General features: G+C 26.9%; 1 long non-coding RNA gene across 1 annotated transcript in view; it reads right to left on the bottom strand.

Annotated features, from left to right (window-relative positions):
- Positions 1 to 25,897, bottom strand: part of LOC107438165 (uncharacterized) — a 166,210-nt gene that overhangs the window by 32,048 nt on the left and 108,265 nt on the right. Inside the window, exons 3-5 of the long non-coding RNA XR_006226529.2 lie at positions 17,284 to 17,369; positions 9,575 to 9,648; positions 8,980 to 9,095 (exon numbers count right to left, since the gene is read on the bottom strand). This is a non-coding gene — a long non-coding RNA (uncharacterized lncRNA). The remainder of the gene's footprint in view (positions 1 to 8,979; positions 9,096 to 9,574; positions 9,649 to 17,283; positions 17,370 to 25,897) is intronic.

Genomic DNA, 25,897 nt, shown 5'->3' on the forward strand with positions numbered 1-25,897 from the left:
TGAATATAAAAAACGATCGTTCAAAACATTTGGAGAAACTTTCCTTTAAACAACTGCAAAAATAGCTTCGCATCAATGAAAATTAACTCCTCCCAAACACTTCGCTGTAATTTTCCGACCCTCTTTAACAGAATGATTATATAAAAAAAGAAAGAAAGAAAAAAAAACTGAAGAATCATCAACGCGTTTAAAAAGAAAGAAAAATATTTATAAAAAAAAGTAATAATCAAAAGAAGAAAAACTATCAGTTTTTCTTATATTGCTTTTTTTTTTCATTTCCTTTTTTTTTTTATATTTAATTTGTGGCCGCCTCGCCCCAGCGCGTGCCTAGCGCATCGCGTGCGTCATTATCAATGGCATGATCCGCACGCTCTGTGCACGTTGTGCACTGTTCATATAATAGAATGACGGGAATTGGTAGGGAAAAAAAGAAGGGATCTTTCAAGAATTCCTGTTGCTGCTGCTAGTCGCCCAACACTTCCCTCTCCCTCCATTGGTCGGAGGCCTGACGTGACGTCTCGCGTGACGTCAAGCAGCCTTTGGCCAATGGGGGCGGGCTCGGTGGGTGGAACTACGGACTGAGGATCAGCGGGTCCGATTTGGAAAGGGGAAAGCCTATTCGTTGTCATTGGGAATGCCCCTCGCCAACTGTAGACCGTTTTCGGGCCAACTGACAGCCCAGTCCGAGCATACCTAAGTATCTGATCAACAGTTCAATAGAAATCAACTGTACGAGGCCAGTACTCATATTTTAGCATTTTCTCAAATGCATTTCAGATGAGCTGTGGGGTTCGGGGCTTTTTATTTTTTGCCCCATTCTCCCACACCCCAACATTTTTTTTCTCTTTTTCCCTTCTCTCTTTCAATCCACTTCGTCCTTTTGCCTATGAAATATCGATATTTTGGCTTATCATAAATCGATATTACAAGAGGACATGCTATGTTGTGTTTGGCTATGCATTTCGCTATACTTATCCCGCCCAGCCCCCACACCATACCTCTTCATGGCCATTGTGCACATGTTACTTGAATTTATCTGGTTATGGTTTTTTTTTTCCTTCATTTTTTTTTTCAACGTAGAAACTAAAATCACTGAAGCTATTTCAACAGTCTTCACAAGCAGCTATCAAAATATCATTGCATCTCCAGCTAATCTACAATTCCAAAGTTAACCCTACGAATAATACTAGCTTAACACATGTGTCTATCTAATCCTTGTCAAGTTATTTGTAATAAAATTCTGTACACTGATTAAAAAAATGCTGGTTGATATGCGTTTGTTACTTGAATTTATCAGGTTATGCACGCCTTCCCCCTTCATAACCTCTCTGAATCTATTGTAACAGTTTACAAAAGTATGATTGTATCGCCAGCTAACTCCAATTTAAAAGTTACATTTCTGTGAACTGATTAAAAAAATACAGGGTGGTGTGCACTTGTTACTTCATTTTATCTGGTTATTCACGTTTTACCTCTCATCATAACCTCACTGAATCTATTTTGACAGTATACACAAGCATCATTGCATCACCAGCTAATGTCCAATTCAAAAGTTAACCCTACGATTAATACGTTTAGTACCAAAGAGCCATCTCAAGAATTTTCTTAGGGATGCAATTCAAAAAAATCTTCATTAAAAGACTTAAAAAATTTTGCAATAAATAAATTTTTAAAGTTTTTATAATATTTTTACGTACTCGTATTAGAACTTTTTGTAAACAGTTTCAATAATTTATTATTCAATAATACTAAACCATAAGATTTTGGCACGTAATTTAAATTTCATAATGCATAAATTTAAAAAAAAACTTATAGAATTATACTTTATTTAAATTATTTAAAATTAAAAATAGAATGAGCATATCATTATAGTTATTTTTTAAAATTTTGTATTACAATAATTTTTATTTAATTAATTATTCAATCGAGATACACGAACAAACACATTAGTTCATAATAACATAAAACTTAAAAATATAATTTTTGTACTAGTTTTTGGTTAATTATAAATTCAATCTGGCAGGGTACATCAATAATATAAAAGAAAAATTACTAATTAATTAAAATTAAAAAAAATGATGATCATTAAAAAACAAAATATAATTTAAACTTTTTTTGAATTTTCAGGGGGCACACTTCTTGACCCTCATGTATAAGCATTCGTGTTAACATCCTCGTCTAACTAATCATTGTCAAATAATAGCTCATGCATCAAGCAAATTTCTGTACAACGATTGAAAAAACTGTGCAGGTTGCGTGCACATGTTACGTGGATTTATGTATATATGTATTTGTATATTGTGTATAGTTGTGCTATTTTGCATAATTTATTATTTTTATTCTTTGCTTTCAAATAACTTTCAATTTATTGTCCAACTAATGCAATCAGTTTTTTTCTATCTTTCTTTGCTTAGGTTTTAAAAAGAAGGATTTGAGAGATAGCAACTTACTAATATGCATTATGTAATATGAATTATGCTTGAATAGATAAATATTCTCTGCATGGGTGTGTAAAAAAACATGAAAATTTATGCCAATTCGTTGATATTTTCTCTTTTGCTGCTGAAAGAGCTCTTTAATGACTTTTAAAGTGTTGATTTTAAGTTTCGTCAGTTACGCCGGTTGAAACAATTTTTCGAACAGAAAAATTATTGATGAATTATTGCAGAAAAACATTTCTAAAATTCCGAAATGAATATTGTAAAACATTATTTTGAAACATTTTTATTAGCCAAAAACTGTCAAAATTTCAATAATTTTGTTTAAACATTAAAAAGTTGAAAATTAGACAAGTGAAATTCAATTTATATTCATAGGAATACAGTTACAGAAATTGAAATAAAGTAAAAAAAATGTTACTTTTTTAAAAATTTAATTATTCAAATCCTCAATACACACGGAATTAAGGGTTGCAAAAAAGGATTCGTATGTACCAAATAGAGATACAATACAGTAATATGAGAGAAGGATACAATTACAAATCATTTTGAGGTATATTTATAAGGTAAAACGATACGCTTAAAATATACAAATGTATTTACATATAAATACACATCTTTATAAAAATGTGTCCAAAATAAATAAAATACTAAAAAATACCTTTACAGTAATATAAACGCTAGGATTACATGTTGCAATATTTTAAAAATATTAACTGAAAATATATAAATTATGAATAATAATAATTGAAAACTTTTTTTAAATAAAAGAAAACTAAAAAAGAATTACCAAAGAAATTTAAAGAAAAAAGCTGTTTTTAAAAATATTTTAAACATGTGAATTTTTGAATAAAAATACAATTTAATTTAATTTAAGTTTCACTTATTATTTAACTAAAATAAGTTTGAAGCATATCAATTTAAGAAACCATTAATTGTAGGGATATTAATTGAAAGTACTATCCCCCAACAAATGTGATACTATCGTAATTTATTTATTTATTATGCATATCATTCCTTTATTTTCTTATTATTTAAACAAATTACGGTACTACTGTTAATGAATATCATATTAGCGCAATTTAAAATTATTAAACGGCTTCAACATTTGCAAATATTTGTTTGAATATTATAAAAAAAAATATTCATGGAATTTTTTTCCAGTACAAAACGACAAATAAATGTCTTAATAAACGAAATTTTATGGGAAAAAACTTCGATACATTATTTTTGTTCAATAAAATGAAATATGTTTCCTTATAATACTAACGTACTACCCAAAGCGTGAAAGATACTTAATGCGGTTCTTACAAAAAAGCATTTTGAAATTTTAATTTTAAAGAAGAATGAAAAATATTATATAGTTCCTGTCAGAACCCTTAAATTTTAATGGAACATCAAAGTGCTTTGAAAAAAATCTACCTTACTGTCGTCTTTTTTTTAAATGGGCTGTTGATTGGATAACTATGTAATATACTTACAAATTTAGACTAGTTCATATGTGCCGACTGTATAGAGCACGCAGTTTGCTCGTGGTCTAGCCCCTCTAATATTTTTTATGAGTATGCGTAACCCTCTTAACGCCTTAACTTCTTTTTTAGTCTTAACCCTTTTAAGTCTGTAGACCTTATATGTAACCTTATTTGCTGTCAATCAACTCCAAATAAGAAAAAAAAATGGTTAAATTAATTTTTTTTAAATAATTTTTGTTAAAAATTGAATATCATCTAAAATTTGATTCGGGATATCTAGTTTTGTTGCAGCTGATTTTTAGTACTTTTTGCATTTTTTCCTCTTCCAAACATGCCTCTCAAATGTTTTATACGTTGCAAATATTTATGAAAGGCAAAACTTTTCAGGTTGAATTTTATAGAAATACAATGCTTAAAAACAATAGGCAACAAAGACCAAGTACAGAATCTTTTGGAAAGAAAAAAAAATTAATCGCGTAAAAGTGAAAGGGAAGTATCTAAAAATTCTATACATTTAAATAATTGTTCATAATTGTGCAATAATTCATAATTGCTCAATTTTAATAATCGTGTTTAAAAGCAATACAATTTGAAGTTAACATTGGGAAAATTGTTATAGATCGAATGTCCCTATAATTGTTATCTCTTGTAGATATGTTTGAATTCGAGCCTTTTTAATATTTTTCATCAATCAAGGACATCTGATTTAAGCAAAATAAATTGTTGATATCAATCAGCTACTCTTTAATTAAGATAACAAGCACTCAAAATTGAAACTATAATCAAAATTAGGTAAAATCATAACTGTTTGTAATATTAGTTTAACATTACGTGAGACATAACTACATGTAGACACATAACTACATTCATAATTTTAAATTTTAATAGCTTATAACCACGATTAATTTTAAAATTAGAAATTATGACGACTTGTGATCACGATTAAATTAAATAAAAGTGTGCCTTTATTTGTGCTTTACTCTCGTTGTTTTGCATCTTTCAATGAAAGTTCGGTATGAGTTTTTTTTTCTTCGAAAAAAGGCGTATTATTTTAAAAAATAATCCTCTTTGCGAAGATTAAAGATATTAATCATTAATTAATTAGGATTAAATAAAATGGTTAAGTGATGCGTCGCTTAAGATTAGACAGAGCGAGAAAAATTAGATCTCATTCAAATTTCATACATTAGAAAATATTCAAATTTTAATAAATTGAATACTTTCAAATATTATTATTTATTTCTACAAACATATTTAAAAATAAAAGGAGAAGTTAATAACGGAAATGTTTCAAAATGAGAGGATTTAGCAAAAGTTTGAAAAGGAAAAGTGATCAGAATTTTATCATTAAGTGATTTCATTTCAAAACGTTAAGTTGCTTTGAGTTTTAAAATATGCAACATCCCTATAAATCACACCCATTGCAAACTTACAAAATTATGCATGTGTTTTTTAGAAATATAGATCTCCCAAAAGCGAAATAATAAAATCGAAAACAATACAAATAACAGGATAACTAAACTCTGTTTTATTAGAATTTAAAATATATATATATATATATATATATATATTTAGATCCTGGTCTGAAAGTTAATCTTATAACCTTGGCGAACAAAATGAACTTTTTAAGCCATTTTTATTATGGATAACGAGCCTATTCGCGAATATAAGGATTCGAATAAGAATAATTCACATAGAAAATGAGGTACATTTCAAAATATAAAGTTTTAAAACATCCAATATCAGTGCATAGAAAAACTTACTATAAATTGCGCATGTGTTTTTCAGAAATATAGATCTCACAAAAGCGAAAGAGCATAATCGAAAATAACACAAATAATAGGATAACTATATTACGTTTTATTCGAATTTAAAAAACCAGATTCTTGGATCTTTGTCTGAAAGTTAATTCTATAACTTTATCAGAAAATATAGATTTATTAAAGTTAAATGAGTTTTTCCTGATCATTTTTTACTATTGACAATGCACCTATTCGCAAATATAAATACACTGTTATATGTAGATGTACACATGATGACTGGTGTTGAAGAAAAGTAAGCATGTCAGTTATAGAAAGATTGAATGCATAACTATATCTTTGATTCAATATTGGATACTCTTTTACCACAGATAAATAGTTTATAAATTTTCAATGAAATAAAAAACTATAAAATCGAAATCAACAATACACTCTCAAAACATTTGAACCATAACATCGGTAACTTAAACCACAACACGGTACAAATTTGGTGAAAACATATTAAGTTGAATTGAACCCTTTTGAACCATAATGTTATGTAATCAAGGAAATGAGGTACTAATATAAGAAGCTTATATTAGTACCTCATTTCCTTGATTACATAACATTATGGTACCATTATAACATACTTAGTACTAAAATAAGATTGCTGTAAATTGAACGGACATTTTCAACTTGCTCAAAGATTTCTAGGGGTGCAATTTAAATTTAAATCTGTAAATTTCGGAAAATCCTTTTTCCCCCCTATCTAAAACTTAAAGTTTTTATGCAGCATTTATCTCTGAAAGATCTGCATCTGCGCTTATGTTGAAACTTTATATTTAATTATGTACTAACTATAATATTATATAATATCAAGATCAAGGAAATGAGGTACGATCATAATTTTCAACTTAGCATCAAAATAAGATTGCTGCAATTTGGACGGATATTTTCAACACGCTCTAAAATTTCTAGTAGTGCAGTTTAAATTCAGAAAAATCTTATTTTTCTTAAATTTAAGCATTTCAAGCAGCGTTTTATTTATAAAGGATTTGCATTTGCGCTTACGATGAAAATTTATGCAACGGGATTGCATTAAATACAAATAGAAAGAATACAAATATGTTGCCTTTCGTGCCTTCTTTACTTTAATAAAAAAATTTATCGATTGAAATAATAACTTTTAACTAAGAGCTGATCATTGTTAAGAAAAAAATTACTGATTTCCTGCATCAGTATTTCCAAAACATAATATATATATCACCGAATATGACGTGAACATTTATGTGAAAAACTGGCCAATTTCCGCAGTCCACTACCCCAGACAATGAGAAGATCTCGAAACTTTGGGAAAGCCGTTGAAAAATCATTTTTCGTGGGAGTCAGTCAGCCAAGCCTGAAAGCCTAGTCTTAAATCAAAAGGAAGCGATCATTACTAAAGGCAAGAAAAAATGGAAGGTCACAAGCGTCCAGTAAAAAACTCGCCATCCGTAGCGGTCATTACGTTGCTGGCGAAAGTCTTCTCTCATCGCCCTGTGAAACTGCCACGGTTGAAGTGTCTCGAAGTCGTGGCCTTGCTTTATCTTTTACGACATAAAATAGCCCTCTTTATTTTATCTTTTATTTTTTCCGAGATTTACTTGATTTTGGAGGAAATGGACTTAACAGGAAATTGCATGTCATGTTCGTATGACCTAGGCGTAGTTAAGTTGGCTATCAAAAGATGACCGCTCTTATCAAGACTTTCAATGACTTAAATGACTATTGTTTGAGCCTAAAAATAACAGTGACTATAAATTTTGAAGCAATGGTATAAATCATGAGGTAAAAATGGGAATGAGGTCCATTCGCTATCATTACTAAAATATACACAATGACTACTAAAATCGGCATCATTTTAGAATAACGTAGCGTATTTCACAAAAAATAAAAAAATAAAAACAGATTCTAGATACGTTTTAAGATTTTTAATACAAATCAAAGGTTTCCATGTTTAAAAAAAAAGTAGTATAATTTTGAAAAATGAATCAATAAATTTAATTTTTTTAATAGTTTAACTAAAACTTGAGCACTTTATTAGTTCCTAGAATTAGTCAATTTTTGTAGCATTTTGATTTTGCCGAACGGCAATTCAATATAGATTTTGAAAAAAAGTTTAGGATCTCAAAACTACTTTTACCAATTTTGAGAATAAATTTCATGAAGTTTATCTCAAAATTGTTTAATATGCTGCTTGTAAAATCCTTAAAAATGGACAATGACTATTCTCTAAAAATCGCTTAAAATCAGACATTTTCACCAACAATAAGTTTTTTTTACCAACGGTGTAATTTTTTGTTTAAAATGTACACAAGGAAAGAATTCTGTTAAACTTGTAGTACTCTATGATATCGTCATTTATGGTGAAATAAAAGAAGAAAAAAAAAATTCTGATGACCAAAATATACAGTGTTTAAATTATTCATTTGGAAATTTTTCTGTTCATATAGTAATGGTTCACCGGAAAGTCTGGTTTTCACAGTTACAGTTCTTATTACCGCAATTTTAGAAAAAAATACAAAACTGAAGAGTAAATTTAACCGAGTAAATGGTTTTATGCCACTTTCAACTAAATTACGGAATTTTTACCAATTACCAAATTTTACCACATTAACCGAATTTTATCACATATTATAAGCCCATGTTTTACGGTTAATTTTACCAAAATCCTTACTAAAGAGCTTCGGTAAAAATTATTGAGCTCTTTGGTGTACCCATAGAGCAGGAAACACGATAAATTTTACCATATACTGGTAGTTTTAGTCGTAATTTTTCTTCTTCGAACACTATTCTATTTCGTATAACAAATTAAATTAATTATTTAATAGTCAGCTATTTAGAAACAAAATTAAAACCGCTTATGGAAAAACAAAAAAGTTTTCTCTTGGAAAAGTCATAATCTGCTTAATGACGTACATAAGGAAAAGAAAGAAAAAATGAAAGAAAAAAAAAGAAAAGAATCGCTTTACTAACGATTATAATTCTGCAACGAAACAAAAAGTTATTTTTTTAAATGTAGATTTCTTTCATAAAATTTTCTCGAAAATATAAATGATTTCCGATTTTTTATTAGGATTATATCATTATTCAAATAATAAAATATGTGTGCTTTATAGTTTAAGACAATACTGACAATTTCGCAACGAAATTAAGAAAATAAAACGTAATTTCTACATTTCTCAAAAAATGTCATATAAATATAATAAGCTATAGATGTTTAAAAATATTTTTTTTCATTTTTTGGGAAAATATTTCTGAGTGTATTTACTTATTAAGCAAAATACTTACTTCATGTATTTACTTTATGCAAATGTGTCATGTGCTGCAATATTTCCTTATCAAAAGAAAAGCATAATTTTCTCTGCTCATGTTTAGATTAGTAGCGTGAAAATTTATGCTCCGATCTGCAATAAAAGAGAACATTATTACAGTTAAATGAACCAACAATAATTTTTTCAATCATTTAAAACATGAGTATTTAAAGTGAAACGAGTTTTAAATGTACTATAAGTTTTTAAGATTAAGAATAATTTTTTTTTTTTTTTGATAATTGAAAATTGTTTTGTTACATCACTTATTTTCGGAGGGAATTATTTAGCTTTTTAATAATCTTTATACAAAAGGTACGAAATGTGTGATACTGTAATTTAAATTATAATTATTTCACATGTGTCATATCCATAAAATATCAGAAAATTGTAAATTTCTTTAAAAAAATGTAGTTTAATTTTTTTTATTTATTTAGTTTTTTTTTTACAATACAAACATTTAACTGCTACTAATCATCAGTGAAAGTACGAAGGAAATCAAAAGAAAGCAGACACTTAACTTTTACCAAATCTTAAAGTGCCAAAAGTGCAATTAAAATAAGAAAAAAACTCACCCTTTACTAATGCGAACAGCATATCTTATTTTCTCCCTCTTCTTAAGTAATTTCATTGTTTCTGATTTATTAATCTACAACAAAAGAAATATTGTCTTGAAGATATTATCTAAATATATTTAACTGTATAACAACACAACTTAATATCAAACCTAAAAAAAAAAAAAAATTTGAAAATTAAAGAGGGATTCGAGAGAGAGAAAAAAAATGTAGCTTCCATCCAAAGAAATTTTTTTTTTAAAAATTTATAAATTTGGTTTTAAGATAAAGAAACTGGGTTTTTCTACGGCAAGCCAAAATCATATACAAGATCTTCAAAAAATATTATGTATGCATAATTTTTTTTTTCTAGCTTACTTGGCCTCACCAACACCTGAAATCTAGCCTTTTCGAATGAATTGATTTTTCCATATTACACTGAGACAAAAGTATGGTAAAAACTACCAAAATATGGTAAAATTTACCGTGGTTCTGGCTCTATGGTAACGTCAAAGATCTCGGTCATTTTTATCGAAGCGCTTTAGTGATGATTTTGATAAATTTAACAATAAAATATAGTTTTACAATATGTGACAAAACTTGGTAAACGTGATAAAATTCAATAATATTATCATGATATCTTAAAGATTAAATTTATGTGGTTGCACTTACTTTTCAGTTTTATATTTTTTTTCTAAATGCACGGTAATAAGAGCTATAATTTTGAAAATCAAAATTTTCGGTAATTCGTGACCATTTGGATGAAAAAATTACCAAATGAACAGTTTAAATACTCTATATTTTGGTTTTATTGACCAAATTTTTTTTACCAGAAATGTCATCACCCTATAGTACCGTAATTTTAACAAAATTTTTGTTCCTTGTGTAATTGAGTATTTGACATCAGGAAAATTGCTTCTCTATTTTTAAAAATATGTTAAAACATTCATTGCAAAAGTGTTGCCGAGAAAAAACTTTTTAAATTAAAATTCTATTATCAAACAGTCACGCAACTGGCAACTCTTTGATCATTTGCTATTAATTTATAAATTGAAACCAATTTGATGAATTTGAAGTATGGAAAAGAAAATAATATATACGAGAATTTCTTTTAGTGGGCTTAATGCGTTAATAAGTCGTTGTACGTAATATTTTTAAAATATAAAACCATAAATAAATTTGTAATTTGCCGATAAGAAAAAACTTTTTTAAAAATCAAACATAAATACTCATACACTAAAAATAAATCAAAAAATAAATAACACAAAAAAAAGTTTAAAAAAATCTGTTTCATAGTTTTTTGAAGGATGAAAGGAAAAGAATAATTTTTCGTTATGATATAACTATTGAAATAAATAGGATCATAACTTGTAACTATTTATTGTTTTAAAAATATTTACTCTTGGTTAAAAATTCCTAGATTATGTAAATTAAAAGAAAAGAACTGAAAATTCATTATTAAAATCGTAAATTCTAAGCAAAATTAGGCAATTTTCAAAAGCTGTTCATAGAGTAAAATAAATTAGTCAAAAATGTCTTTTTAAATAAATCAGTTGATTTGTTAGGTAAGGCTTTAAAAATTATTTCTAAAACAATGGATTCGATAGATCACAAAAAGTAATAGTCTAAATGTATTATATCAAACAAAATATAATAAACAGAAAGCCGCAAGAAAATTTTAATTTTCGCCTGTTTCGGAAAATTTCAAAGAGGACTTTTTAATGAAAGAATTTATAGTTTTTTTTAAAAAAATATATATTTTCAAATTCACGAGCAAACCACTCAGTTTGTATTCAATGTAATTTTTACGTTCAAAACAGCAAGCCTCGAGTTACAAATATTTAGAACTTCGAACATTCTCTTTTCCCAAAAAAGTACAAAATAAATCAAATTCTCTCTGCCAAAAGGAATAAAACACCGTATCACCTTCTCTATAGATAATTATAATTCCAAATGACAATGCTTCAGCCCTTTGTCATTTAAAACAAAAGTAGCGTGTGTGAGGGGGGGGGGACAAGGGATTTCCTTATATAACAGAAAACACACATTCGCGCGCGAAGAATGAAAGAACGAAAAAAAAAAAGAACGATTCAATTAAACCTAAGCTCTGATTCGTAAAAGAGCAAAAGAACATTCAAGCGCAGAAGATTCAGTATAGAGCATAATAACAGTGGCAGACTTTTATTAAGAACGTCACTCCTCACATAAAAGCAATAAAACAGAATTTAAGAAGGGGAAATGATAATAACGGTAAGAAGAATTTTTTTTTTATTATTTATTTATTTCGTTTCTCTTTTCTAGATATTCACTGATGTAGCGAATTATCCGGATTCTATTACAGATCATAGAGCCTTTAAATTTATTTCATCATTGGCGAAAGGCTCTTTCTGATGTTAGGGGTTTTAAATACAACATGCCTGTGTGTATACATGCTATTAGATAGATTTAAAAATATCGTCTTTTATTTTTTCTTTATTATTTTATTTCCTTCTTAAGAATCTAGTCGATTAGAAAAATCTTACAACTATAAAATTTTCACGTCGTCCCGATAATTTGAGAATTTAAAAGTCGTAAAGGGGTGAAGTAGAAATTAAATGCTTCACTAGACGTTGAATTTTTTTGTTAAGATGTTCTAAGAAGAATTGTGTTGAGTAGAAAATAAATAGACAAAATAAAAAAAAAATGTTAAATGCCAATTCAGTTTTTGAAAAAAATGCATTTAAGGTTTATGTTTCGGTTAAGCATTTATATTTTTTTATTAATCACTCAATCACTTTAAAGTTTTAATTTTTATATGTTCAACACTTAGATTGTTTGATAACGACGCAAGAAATTACAAGCTTGCCGGACTCACATAATCAAAATCATTTTATATATTCCATCCACACAATGGTATTATTTGCACCATCCACAAAAGTGAAATATAGTGTTCTCTGAAATATCTGATTCATAGGTTAAATTTCCTTTGCCAACAGAATAACCTTGGTAGGATTTCATGCGATTCATATAATATTCCTAGCACATACAATCCACAGAAGTGATTCCACAGAAGTTCCCTGAAGAATCCGTCTCATAGGTTAAATTCATTTCACCATCAGGCTAACCTTGTGAGGTTTTTATGGTATTTATATAAAATTCCCATCATATACCATCCACAGTAGGAAACTATGTTTCCTGAAATATCCGTCTCATAGGTTTAATTTCTTTTGCCTTTGGATTAACATTGGGAGGTTTTCGTGCTTTTACTGTTCATATAATTCAAGTGAGGGTTAATTTCACTTAAATAGTAATTGGAAACCTCGGAGAAGAATTAATCTCAAAGCTTGATCCAGAGGTCTTATTGTTGAGATTACAAAGTAAGTTCAAAACTACACATCTAAGTTCAAGATTAAAAATCTAAGTTCTATATTGGTATTACGATTCCTAATTAATAAAATCTAAAATAACAACTTATTGTTTAACTTTCTAACTATACTTTAAGCGTTTAATTTTAGCATCCTTAACAGAGGTCAAAGTTAACTCAATGATTTAACAGCTTTTAAAAATGCCCTGTTATAGCATTGCAGTTTGGAACATGACTCATATGAAAACTTAACTTCAGATTAAAACAATGTGCCTTTATGGAATACTTTATGACAGGTAATAAGATTTCATTGAAATAGAAGAAAATCTCTCACGTTTCGCATCACTATCTCGACTTTTAAATTTAATATTAAAATAATAATAATAAGTTATTCTTATAATAAGCGCAGTAAAAAGAAATGAAGAGCTTACAGGAAGTAAGTTTTAAGTAACAATTTAATGTGTTTAAGAACATAACTTTGGAAAACAACTCAACAACACAAAGGTTTGCTTAATGGAATTTTCCGCATTAAAAAACGTCTTATTAAAACACTTAGTAGAAAAAAAAACCTCGGGTAACTGTAATTGTAAAGTTCACTCAATGATTCAAAAATTTTTAAAATTGCCCTGTCATAACATGGCAGTTTGGAATATGACTTATATAAAAACTAAACTTCAGATTGAAACAATGTAATAGGTGTGCCTTTATTGAATATTTAATGACTGGAAATACGATTTCTGTGAAATCGCAGAAAATCTCTCAAGTATCGTATTGCTACCTCGATTTTGAACTTTACTATTAAAATAATAATAAGTCATTCTTATGACAAGTATAGTACGAGGAATGGAAGAGCTTATAGAAAGTAAGTTTTAAGCAACATTTTAATGTATTTAGGAACATAACATTGGAAAAAATCTCAACGCAAGAGTTTACTTAAAACATTTTTCCACATTAAAAACCGTTTTATTTAAAGACTTTGTAGAAAAAAAACCCTCTGGTAACTGTAATTTGTTTTTAAACCTCGAAATGTTTATATGAGTGATTTAATGTCACTTGGCGCCTCTTTCTAGTTATTCTATATGTGGAATAACTGGAAGTCTAGCATCTAGTAAGTCTAGAAGTCTACATCTAGTACGTTCCTTCGAACTTTTATAACCTTCCAACGTATACATTTTATTTTAGCACAGCATTGAACTCTTTGTAGGACAAGTGTTGTTTAACTTTTGAGGTTTTAAAGATACGAATATTGATTTATTTTTTGCTTTGTTTACATGAAAAATATCCAAGAGAAAATTTAGCGGTGAAACAAAAGCAACAAACTTGGGAACGATTTCTATTACTACTAACTTTTTTTTAATAATTATAAAAATATTATGCATATAATACTAAGTGTTTGTGTTGTTTTTGCAAATGAATTAGTTTTATTTGTTTATTAGGAACGAGACAAATTGATATTATACGCTATAAAGTTAAAAACTGTTCAAAGATAAAGTAAAACTTGAATACAAGGTCATTAAAGTGCTTGTAATATAATGAGAATCAAGAAGATTCAATAAAGTTATAGAGAAATAGTTCAATGCATATTTTTAGTGCTGAAACTTGTAAATTTTCAAAAAAAGAAGAAAAAAAGGTTTCTATGTATTAACATAATGGAAAAACTAAATACTTTAAATTTCAACATTAATAGAAAATTATTTAAAATTTATTTTAATATTTCCATTTAAATATTTATTTAATTATTTCAGAAGTAAATATAACCGACGTACAGACAATAATGAATGAATAAATATATTAATTATTTTATGGTATATTGTAGAGATTTTGGATTTACAGTTCTTATCAAAATTTCAGTCACATGTCTTATAAATAAAACATTTTGTGTAATTTTGTTTCATAGGTTTGAAAAGTTTTGCATTATTTTAAACTTCAGTCACAAAATATTACAATGAAATTCTTTTGAACTTTATATTCATTTTACAAACATAATATTCTTAACCTTAATACACTTGATGTTTAAAATTAATTCATTATCTGACTTATATCTTAATCATAAGCATATATTAAAAAAAATTAAAATGTTAAGTAAATTAAAAAGAAATACTTTATCAGAAAATTTAAGTTACATGATAATACACTCAACTCATGAAATACAATTTAATATGACAAAGTAGTTTTAATTATTAAATTGTATAATTAATGGTTTTTTTTAAGACGTTAAGGACTAATTTTGTTTATTTAGAAATGGCATATCGATGAGCATTAAAAAGAGATTATAAAACTTATTTAATTTTTATCGAAAAATTGAACTTATGAAATTTAAGTATTTTCAATTAATCTGTATGAGCTTATCAAACAGTAGAGTAATTAATCTGAACTAATATATTAATACCTTTATTTCCAAATGCTTTTCTTACATAAAAAAATTTCTGAAATAAATGATTCATTTCAAAGTTTGCATTACTGTAAAAGATCTTTTAGAATGTAATAGATTATAGTACCAATTATTCTTGATTGATGGCAAGAAAATAGATGCAGTTATAATTATACATTCTTCAGTAAGTAAAATTGGATTTAGATAATGTTTAAAAGCGGTTAAATGGGTAATTTCTACTAAAACAGTTACTAAAGGTTGGAACAATTTGAATTTACTGTGACGAAGATGCGATATCTGAAAAAAAATTGCTATAATGTTTTGATCTTTTTGTTTCGGAATTGAATTAATAAATTTGCTGATATTTATATTGTTGTTATTAATTAGGTATAAATTATTACTATAGCATTTTGATGATACTGTTATTATCTCTATTAGAAAATATTTGCTAGATGCTGTTGTTATTTATAGAGATATTTTTATGCTGTTATTAGTAATTAACTTAATTATATGTTAGATAGTATCAATAGATTTCCTGTTATATTGTTATTATATTATAGATACTGTTAATAAATATTACATGCTGTAATTATATGTTAAATACTACATATTTTTTTGTACTATATATACTATATATTCTCTATTAAATTATTTAAATTTGCATCGCAAAATACTTTTTAATACAACAACTTGTATACTAATATGGTATAAAAACATAATTTATTTCTAATTTTGAAATTTTGGCCCAACATATAGCTTGATTTTTTTGAAAAAAATATACATGTTTTGTTTTATGAGAAGTTTGAATTTTATAATCTAAAACCAAAAATAATATAGGATGCTTAAGACCTAAAAACAAGCAGCTTTTCGTTAAAATAACATAGAAACAATTTTCGAAAAAGGCTTTACATTATTTTTTCACGACATGTAAGAAGCAACCAGTCACTTTCCAGATATTTTTAATTTTAAAAATATTCAAAATTCTGTTTAAATTTTGATGCTGATTGTTGTCATAAACAAACAATACTTTTTTTCATTATAAATGAGAATGGGTTAATCATTAAATAAAATGATTTTTATGTATTTCTAAGAATTAGTTAAGCATATTCTGTAATCGATATCATGACTTTGTCAAAATTTCAGTCTGATTTTAGAAGAAACAAAATTTTTAAAAGCATGATAGTTTTTCTTTAGCTACTTCAGTAATCGTTGATTTTCCTCTTCTAAAAAGGGCTCATAAATTTTACTTCACATACAACTGATGTAATTTTTTTATTATGTTTCAAATTTCATTGTTCATTGGATCAAATAAAAAATTAGGAGGAAAATTACTTAATTTTTCAGCATATTTTTTTATTATTCTTAAATTATAAAAGATTACATTCTCAGATGACAAAAAGTTAATATTCGCTATTAAAAAATGGCTTATAACTTTTTATGTTTCATCATATTCAATTAAAAAAGGTGTAATAAACAGTTTTGACGATTGTAATTGCTTGAAACATTTTTTCTCAATTTTAAATTAAGTAAAGAAAAAAAAGTTTAACGTGAAGTTATGTAGTATTGTTAATAAGGACATGTTTGTCATAAAAAGTCTTGAATGCAACATAGATTTTGATAAATTTTCCAGACATTTAAATCTATTCTCAATAGGAATGTTGTTTTTCTTATTTGATGACAAAGTGCAAGTTAAAAAGTATTTTTTAGAGTAGAAATTTTGGAGACTTATCATTTGATAAACAAAAGACGTATTTCGAAAATTAATTTAAAAATGTTTAAAAGATAATGTTAAAGAGTAAGAAATATGGTATTAATTTTTTTTATGTAAAACAGTTATCAGCATTTGAACGTTCAATACCATTCTGAAAATAAAAATTCAAAATTCTTTTTTATTAAACCTATTGATAATACAAAATAATTTCCATGCTCACTTTAATATTGTGTGAGACATTATCGCAAACAATTTTTTTTAAATGTATAACAATAAAATTTTTGCAAGAGCAAAAAGTAACGTACCATATTTCTCAGAGTTCTTTTCCCAAATCTTTTGAAAAAATAACGTTTAGTCGTTGGAAGACATTAAGTTCCACAATGTAAGTTTTCTGAAAGAAAAAGTTTTAATGATAATTTTATTTCATGTATCAAATAATAAAGTATTCAATATTTATTGCCATTCAAATAAATTGTTTTTTAATATTGCTTTGAATTAAAAAAACAGCTTTTATTACATTTATGATAAAACTTTTATGAGTTTTATTAGTTTTAAAAAGAGTAAAAGATGTTTATAAAATCAACAAAAATCAAAAGGTAAAAGGACATAAAGTTCCTTGGTATGGTATATGCATTGGAACTAATTTTCACAATTTAAATTAGTACCAATTAATATTCTGTAGCAAAATATATTTTATTTTGCTTATGTTTCATTGCATATTTAAAGTATTTTAAATTTTAAAATTTCCTAAAGTGGTTTTGAATTTAATAATTTTCCCCAATCGTAGCAAAGTCTATCAAGTACTTCTTTAAAAAACAAGCAAACAAAAAGAGATTTGTTAAATAATTTTGTCTAGATATTTTAATATTACATTATTATCGAAACAGTTATTTTTTCTAAGTTTCAGCTTTAACAGTTGCAACATATTTCTTTTAAGAAATTTTGATAAAAAGTAAAGTTTTAAAAACCGATTGTTGAAGCAATTTTAATGAAATTTTGCTAACTATAACATAAATATGCCAAGTTAAAAGTTCATTTTTTCCAAATTGTAGCTAAATTAGTTGTCACAATTAACTTTCAGAAATTTGTGATAAGTATTATAGCTTTAAAAATCTATTAATTATTTCAGCTTTAAGAAAATTTCAAAAATTCTAATCTAAATTTGTTTGCGAAATTCCTAGTTTAAAACTTATTTCAATAAGCATTAAAAAATGTGCTAATTTAATGGTTTAGTTTCATTCTGTCTAATTTAATTATGCAACTAAGCACCTAACAAGATAATACATGAGCCAACCAGTTATATAACCTGTTAAATGCAGTTACATATGTTGCGATTAGTTTCATCATCATTAGTTACATCATACAATGAGTCACATATGTCATCGTATCAGTATTTTTCAGAACTTCACTCATCGAACATACCCTTGATTCAGCTTCAATAAGTTAAATATTTCAAATTTTTCAAAAACTTTTTTCAATAAACTTTTTTTCAAAATTTGTAATGTTAATGCTTTAATTTCCCTCTGTCTAATTTACGAACGCAATTGAACACATTGAAAAATATATGAACGATCTAGTTACATGACATGCGCAATACAGTTACATATGATACAATTAGTTACATATGCCATTGTATTAGCATTTTTCAGAACATACCTTAGCTCCTCAAGCATACCCTTGATTTAGTTTCAATTAGTTAAGCATTTAAATTTTTCTTAAAAAAGAAAATCCTACTAAGACGGCTTTGTGACATGATTTTAACTATTTCCTACGATTCGCCCAAAATCAGCAGATATCCCGTTTTGCATGTGGGTTACTCATACTAAGCGAAGCAATAGTGATAATGAGCCTGTACCAATATCCTGCGTTTCAGTATGAACAGCAGAAAAAAGATTACTCATATGTAAACTCTCATATGCGTGACTACTCATGTGCAAGAAAACTCATATGCAAAACAACAGCAATGATGAGCATATTTTTAAAAAACAAAGTATTTACATCGGAAATCTTTTATTCTATATAAGTTAAAAGCATTCCTTGTTTAGGGTGATAATTATACACAAAAACTGGTTAAAAATATTTTTGTTTCATTACTACGGGTAAATTTTATGCTTGAAGTTTTCAGGTGTTTTTAAAAACATATGGCATAAATACATAAAGTTAATTTGATAAAAAGAAATCATTCTGCAAAGGAATGCTTACTCTAAAGCATTGAAAGTATTAGAAGAGTTTATTAGTCAAAGTTTATTATGGTCTAAATACGTAAAGCTTATATCATTTAAAGAGATAATGCTTCAATGGAATGCTCACTGCAGTAGAAATAGTAGTGAAAATAGTAGAAAAGTTTATGAGTTAAAGTTAATTAGGGTCTAAACGCGTAAAATTAATTTCATATACAGAAATAATGCTTACATATAACAAAATATTTACGTTCATATAAAACAACAAATTTATTCAATCTGAACATGATTTCTAACTTTATCAATTTTATCTATTATTATAAATATGAAAGACTTAAGGCTCTATAGAGATAAGCATTGTCATCAGACAATTCTTAAGCAAATTTATTGATTCTGAATATATCTATTTTCAACTATTAATATAAATATGAAGGACTTAGTGCTATATAGCGATAAATCCTATCAGCAGAATTTTCTTGATTTCAATACGATTCAACGTATTTATTAATTCCATGATATTTATTTTATCTATAAATAGAAATATGAAGGACCAAAGGCAATATAGTAATAAGCCGTATGATTAGACAATACCTTAGCAAGCTTATTGATTTTCAACATGATATCTATTTTTATCTCTTGATATAAACATAAAAGACTTGAAACTATAGAGCGATAAACCATATCATCAGACTGTTCCTTAAGATAATTTCCAAAAAATCTCTCACAAGTTTCCTGAAATTTTACTAGATAACTGCTCAATAAACATAAAAAAACATATTGCTTTAATGTTTATTGTGCATTTTTCACAATAAGTGGTCTTAATACTATCGAGAACAATTTAAAAATGTGGCTTATCATTATACTTCCACGAAGTCTTCATATGCTTTTAAACTATATGCTTAAATTTGATATCATTGACCAAATGTGATGCAGATTGTGATCTGAATTTCCCTCCCCCTTTTTTTCTACTTATAACAAAAAATTAATACCTTTAGAAAGTTATACTGAGTAAGATATATTAAAACAAATAATAAGATATGATCTAAAGAAAATTGACCAAAATTAATTCGAACAAAAGATCGATTAATTTAAAATTTCAAATTCGTCATTTCTTTTTCGGAAATTATATGTAAAATCCTCTCGTATTCATAAATACAAAATTCATAAAATCCTGATTAAAATTACATCAGAAATCGCTCAAATATTTATAAATAAGTCACAAACCTTTGAATCGAAAACTAAAAAAATCAAAGCAAGGAAACAAAAATACTTTCTTTTATTTCATGAAATCAAGGTCTTAAGCTCTGAAGTATTAAAAAATAGATCAAAATAATACAACTTTACTAGAACATTGATTATTTTTTTTTTATCCTTTTGTTTGTTATTCATGCACATTTATGATATGTCTCTGTTCTTACAAAATGGAATTTAAAGAAATACTCCGAACATTTCATTGATTTATTTCTACATAGTCTCTGCATATCAGTAAATGCAAATCAAAAGAATTTGCAATTTTCTTCAAAGAGAAAAATCTGCAATGCAAATCAATATCCAGTTTTCTTTATTCATTTCACAGAAAATCCATAGCTCCAAAAATATTATCTCTTTTCTCTCCTAGACGCATAAAAAAAAGGGATAAATACTTACGATCATAATTTGATTTTAACGAAGGACAACCCATTGGCTTAAGCTCTCCGTTAATTACGAAGACAGAAAGCGATCAGGGGAAAAAAATGAGGTAGGGAAAAAAATTCCTCAGTATATAACTGGTAAACAATATTTATTTTTTTTTCTCTCGCGAATTTCAAGATCACATATTTGTAATTTCCCTCTTTTGTCCCGCGTAAACCCTATTTGTTTTTTAATATTTGCTTCATTAGTAGTTAAAATACTTTGTTGTTATTATTATTTACACATGTTTTACGTTTTTTTAATATTTCTTTTGCTTGAATTGCCGTCTTAAAAAACATTTCCTTTTTGTCTTGCACATAATTTAGAATACAAAATAGAATCTAATTATTTAAAACATTTACATTAAGTAGAAAAATTAAAAACAAGTAGAATAAATTAAAAATAAAGCTAAAAATCATGTTGTTACTTTTTGAGAAAATTTAGTTTGAAATTCAAATTTTCTCTCGAAATTTACTAAAGTGATACGCCTATCGTACATAATAAGACAAAACGGTTTTGACAAAATCAGCTAAAATTAATATAAATCTATTTAGAAATGTATGAACATCATTCTGAACATATAAAATAAGGGAATTTAATAATTATTTATACTTTTCATTGCCATATTAATAAGAAATTCACATTATTTGCTGCAAATTAACTATTGAAAATAATAGAAAATAGAATTTAGTTACAAGTAAAATTTCGTTTCGTTCAAACATAATCAATTATCAAATGATAGGCTTACATTTAAAAATGGTGCGAGCAAATTTTTACTTGATTCCATTTAGTAGTTTTCCTGAAATGTTATATAGAAGTATGAAAATGAAGTTTTGGGGAAATTTACATTTCAAAACCGTAAATGTTTATGCGGAATTATAAAATCTCTTGTTTAAACATTTATTTAAAAATATTTTTTAATTAATGTGTGAAAAATAGAAAAGAATTGAATTACATATTTTTCTAAATAAAGACTCGTAAAAGGCAAATATGAAAGAAAAAAATTGTCTAATTTGAACTTATGTTATTTGTTAAATATCTAAAGTAATATGATATATTATGATCAAAAGTATTAGTAAAAGTAATCAACAATTTTGCAGAAAAGTTTGCCTTCTTTGAATGCAAATGTATGACATAGTTAAGTTACTGTTATTGTAAGTGTTTGAAAAGTGTTATTGTAAGTTCAATCACTTGACCAAATGCGAGTAATTACAGAAAATAAAATATTTTAGAAAAGCTTATTTTAGCATAATTTTTTGTTAAATATTTCAAATCGAAGATACTAACAATGTCGTATTATTACTTCATTAAAAACAATCATGTATTAAAGTTATATTTGCAGTCATATATTTAAATGTATATCAATGAAAATAGCTTTTGCACAAAGAAATAGAACTATTTCTTAAGAACTAACATTGAAAAAATGTGCTTCTTTTAAAACAGAATTTTATTGAATGACAATATGTAAAGGTTGCAATTGCATAAAAATTCGTGCATTTTTAGTGATTATATTTAATATTCTAATAACTAATTTGTAAGCTAAATCAATAATTGAAAGCATGTTTAGTACAGTGCGCATTTTCAAAAAGTTTCATTCTAAATAATATAACCTCGTATAAAAATGTTCCTTGATTTAATTAATGGATAATAAACTAATTTTTTTACTTATTTATATTTTTTTTGCTGAATTTAAAAATAAAAATTTAGATTGTGATAAAGCAAAGCAAAATAATGTAATTTTCATCACCCATTTCAAGAGTGCCTACATTAGTAAACATAAGTAAAAATACAATATTTATTCTTTTTTTATATGATTTCAACGAAAAGATGCAAATTATACAAAACTTAACGAACGCATGTAAAAATTTTGAAAAACAAACACATGGAAATTTAGTTAAAACTTTCATTTTTAATAACTACTTATCAGGTTTTCCATACGCTTACTATGTTCTAATACTAACTATGACATCAATAAGGCTCATAACCATATTGATGAGAAAAATTTAAATAAAAAAATATTATTCTATTTCTTTGAAAAATATGATATGATATATACCGTTTTATAAACGTATTGATGATAAACCGACATTTAAAAAAAAATACGAACGAAGAAAAAAATATTACTCTAATTGAAAATTTAAAAAATATTATGAAATTTTTTTTAATTTCCTAATCAGTAATTTAAAAAGAAAAATAGTTTTCTGACTGTTAATTTGACGAAATGCAATCGAAAAAGAAATTAAAAATTTCTAACCGGTAATTAAAAATATGCGATAGAAAAAAACATTATAATCTCTTATTTATTCTATTCTGTCATGCCTTAAAAATGAGCTAACAGCCCTGTGATGGTAGTTTTTTTTCTTGCTGTGAAGTACTTTGTTAGAGTTATGAAGTTCAAGAAAAATTGTAGAGTCATGGAGTACAGGAAAGTACAAGAATTAATCTATAATCAAATACTTGATACACATTTTATATGATTTAAATGAAAAGTTTTGATAAGATCAATGCATTACTACAACGTAATAACGATGATCCAGAAGTCTTTTACAATAGTAAACTGTAATCGTTTATAGCAATAAAAAACTTGTTTTAACGAGACTTCCTATTGGCTGAAACTCTTCGTTAATTACAAAGACAGCAAACGATCACGGGAGCAAAACGAGGTAGGGAAAAAAATTCTCCAGCACATACCTGGCATCCGCGCTCTTTCCGTGTGGCATTCTCTCACTCCACGTGGGTGTGGGCGTTGCAAAAACATTCCATCCCGACGGTAGTGGACTCTGATCAATACGGTGGCTGAGACCAACATTCACCCGGACCAACATCATCGGCTGAGAGATCGAGTTCGCCATCGGAAAGATTTTATCCCAGGGCACGGGGAAGGAAAAACGAAAGTTACGGTCGCGGGTAGGTCGTAAAAAAATCCCGCTTCTCACGGTCGCGCGACCCCCTTATAGGAGAAAGTTGTGTCGATTGTAAGAAAACGAGAACACATACACAAAAGGGTGGAAATTTTTTTTTTCGATGAACAATATATGCTTCTTTCACTTTCTAAACGGGACTTTCTTCTGACCTAGATTACTGTCTCACCTTGCCTAGAAAGAGCCTTGTTCAATAGGTGTTCTATAAGGATGCCAGCTGTATGACGGGATAATAGACCCCACATGTGAGAAGAGTTTTTGAATGTCAAGTTTTTTCCTTTCGCCAAAAGATTACTTTCACACAAAAATGGGATGGGCAAAAAATGTGGTACAACGAAAACGAATTTTTTTTTTTTTAATCTCGTAAAATAGTATGGTTTGAGGGAAGATAACTCTAATCAGTTGAAAGGCAACAATTTAACTTTCTCTTTCTGTCGATGTAACTACACGGAGAAAAAAATTTTGGTGAAATTACCTTACTGTATGATAATGACATTTTTTCTAAACCCCACGGTTCCCCACGAATTCTAGTTAATAAAATCAATGTATACGGTATTTATATCAGTCATTTGGAAAATTTCCGTTCCCATGGTAACGATTTACCGGAAATTCCGGTTTTCAAAATTACATTTCTTATTACTACACATTTAGTAAAAAATATAAAACTGAAAAGTAAATTTTACGAAATAAATGGTTTTTATACCATTCTGTAAAAGTAAACTTAACGTAATAAATGGTTTTTATGCCATTCTGTAAAGTATTAGATAAAATTGTCAAATTTAACCTCATTTAACACATTTTTCACACATTACAAAACTATATTTTATTGTTAATTTTGCAATAATCTTCACCAAATTACCGAGCTTTTTGGTGATTCCATAGAGCCTGAAACACGGTAAATTTAAGCATATTCTGATAATTTTGACCATCCTCTTTTCCTCAGTGTATAATGTTACTGTCAACTAAAAGAAAATGCAAACTGAGAAGGCTTTTATCTTACGTTGATGTTCTACACTGTAAGAAATTCTGGAACAAATTATGGTAGAAAGTAACGGCATTCAGGGTGCCGGTATTTTTTACCGTAAAATTCATTTTTACCGGAACATTTTAAAGATCGGATATTCCGTAAATTTTACAGTAATAACTACCGTAAAATCACTGAATTGCTCGAAATATATAAATATTACTGTAAAAAAATACTGTAAAATATTTCATGGTGAAAATGGATTTTATGGACGATGTTCTCAAAGGGCCATTATTTTATACCGTAATTTAATCCGAAATGCTTTTACAGTGCAGAGGATCGAAACAGTATTTCGTTTAAGAGAAAATGCTGATTGCTTTTAACTATGAACAATTTATAGTTAAAATTTTAAATATTAATTAACACTGGTAACATTTCAGGAGTTCTTGAACCATTTTACCACTTTAATTTTCCGCTTAATATAAGCTGAGTTGAACTTTATTACCTTGTATCCATAATTTTATTACACTATAAGATGGTTCAACTTAAATTGTAACATGGCCAAAATTAAAATCTTATTAAGCTTGTAGTAAAGTTGCCACGAATTGTTTATTTATTTTTTTTAATTGCGAAGTGTTTTAAGACTTTAAGTACAATTCTAACAATTAGGACTTACTATTTTATATCTAAAAATAAATGAAATTAAATAAATAAGTAAATAAATAAATAAATTAATTAATTAAAAAAATACGCTTTTGAGCAATCTTGTATGTAGCTAAACATTTTCTTTTTGGTTCTATAAAGTTTATTCTTGGTTAGTAAAATCTTTAAGATAATGCATAACGAAGTTTGTAATTAGATATTTTTTTAATCATTGTGCAATTGTAAATGCTTCTTAAGAAATGGAGTCCTAAGTTTGATTCTTAAAATTTTATGAAGTCAAAAGTAACTATTTTGCCTCACCATCTGGTTATAAAATAATTGCTTTTAAAATATGGAGATCAAATTGTACTGCTTAAATAAGCACAAAAAAATCTATCATTATTGTTAAAAATTAACTAAAAAAATTGAAAAAGTTTCCAAAACGTGTTTTTTTTAGCTTGAAACTGAAGTTAAACGAATTACTTTAATAGAAAAATGCGTCATTAAAACAATATTTTCGTTGCAAACTTAATTCATTTGC

Source organism: Parasteatoda tepidariorum, chromosome 8, assembly GCF_043381705.1.
Source record: "Parasteatoda tepidariorum isolate YZ-2023 chromosome 8, CAS_Ptep_4.0, whole genome shotgun sequence".
Classification (NCBI taxonomy): domain Eukaryota; kingdom Metazoa; phylum Arthropoda; class Arachnida; order Araneae; family Theridiidae; genus Parasteatoda; species Parasteatoda tepidariorum.